The 1,920-nt window shown below is 40.3% G+C and overlaps 1 pseudogene; it reads left to right on the forward strand.

Moving 5' to 3' along the window:
- The first annotated feature begins 816 nt into the window (after nucleotides 1-816).
- LOC118573485 lies at nucleotides 817-1,554 on the forward strand (annotated as a pseudogene).
- Nucleotides 1,555-1,920: the final 366 nt, after the last annotated feature.

Here is a 1,920-nt window from a genome sequence, read left to right on the forward strand (position 1 = left end):
TTTGCAAAGCTTTATAACCAGAAATCACAGATCTGAGTTTCAGAAATCTCTCCTCCTCTTTAGTTTACCCAAGGGTGCTATGAACCTTCCTCATAGTCATTACAAACAAATAACTACTCTTTTCCTCATCATTTCACTATGTGGCTATTAGACTATTGCAATGTATGTGAAGAGATAACATTCTCAAATATTAAATTGCCAAATAATTATCTCACAAGAAAGCAAAGTCATTCTGTATTTTAAAGATGCCTCAGTATGATGGTCACCACATGAGAAAGCAGTCTGCTACCAGCTATTCACACAGGTGACCCACAGGACCTCTTGTGAAGCTAAGCAAGATACATCCTATTTAATTCAATTGGGGGGAGGGAAGCAAATTGTATTTTATGGAGAGCTATACATTGTCTACTCCAGAGGATGACAATTCAGATTATCTGCTCTGCCCTTTTCCTGTCTTTGAGAAATCTTTTTTTTTCCTTTTTCCTTTTTTATTTTATTTAAGACACAAAGGGAAAATCCAATCTTATTGATAAAACTGCAGAAATTGGCTCAAAATTTCTAAAATTAGAGGCTGAAATATTATATTACCTCCCTAATCCCTTCACACGGACTTCTAAAGAAAATATATTTTATATAGATTTGTGCATTATCAGTAAACAAGCACAAAGTCTAATTCATAAACATTTGACTTTTATCTATTTTTTACAAGCCAGGAGAAATATTTCATTACATTATTGCATTAAACTTTACCAAACCACATAATGAAAGCAATTAAAGGAAATTAAACTTAACTATGTTTTAATCCCCATCCATCCAATGCACCAAAATCTGATAGCAAAAAGGGTAAAGGTGCTTGTAGAGTGCCTGCTCCACAACTATAATTTGAAGAAGCATACCACCAAGGAAAAAATGCTGAAGCTTATCACCAAGAAGTATGAAAACGACTTCCCTGAGATCCTCAGGAAAGCCTCTCAGAAGCTGGAGGATGCTTTTGTGGTGGAAGTGAGAGAAGTCAACTCCAGTGAGCCCTCATACAACCTCATCAGAAAGCTGAAGCTTCCTAACAATGGGAGGATTCGTCCTGGCAAAGGCTTCCCCAAGACTGGTTTCCTGATGTATGTCCTAGGTATCATCCTCACTAGGGGCAATTGTGCCAGTGAAGAAGACATCTGGAAAATCCTGAAGACAAAGCAGATCTATCCAGGGAAGAAGCACCGTGTCTTTGGTGAGCCCTGGAAGCTTAAGACCGAGTATTTGGTGAAGCTGAATTACCTGTAGTACAGGCAGGTGGCCGGCAGTGATCCTCCACACTATGAGTTCCTGTGGGGTCCCTAAGCCCATGCTGAAACAAGCAAGATGAAAGTCCTGGAATTTGGGGCCAAGATGAACCAAACAAAGCCTAGTTCAATGTCTGTCCTTTATGAAGAGGCTGTGAAAGATGATCCAGAACAAGCAAAAGGCAGAGATGAAGATGACTCTGGTGCCACTGACCAAACTAGAGAAGATTCCCAAGGAAAATTGCCAGCAAATTCCATCATCCCTGTTGACCCTTAAAGTTTCCTGCCATTGAGATAAGAACAGAAAGCATGGAAAAAAGGTTTTCTTGAGAAATCTTAAAATTTCAAACTACGGGGAACGGACGGTGATGCAAGCTTATTCTTGGGCTGCAAGATAGTACAGCTGATAAAATGACTGCCCCACAAGTACATGGAGTTCATTGCCCAGGGCCAACAGGAAAAAAGGTGGGCATGACAGTGCACACCTGTAATCCCAGTGCTGGGAGGCAGATACACAGGGATCCTTGGAGCTTCCTGGCTGGGCAGTCTTACTGAACTGGTGAGCTCCAGATGCAGTAAAGGACCCTGTGTTAAAAAAAATAATAATAATAAGGTGAAAAGCTGTTGAAGAAGACACTTGACA

Source organism: Onychomys torridus, chromosome 1 (genome assembly GCF_903995425.1).
Source record: "Onychomys torridus chromosome 1, mOncTor1.1, whole genome shotgun sequence".
NCBI lineage: Eukaryota > Metazoa > Chordata > Mammalia > Rodentia > Cricetidae > Onychomys > Onychomys torridus.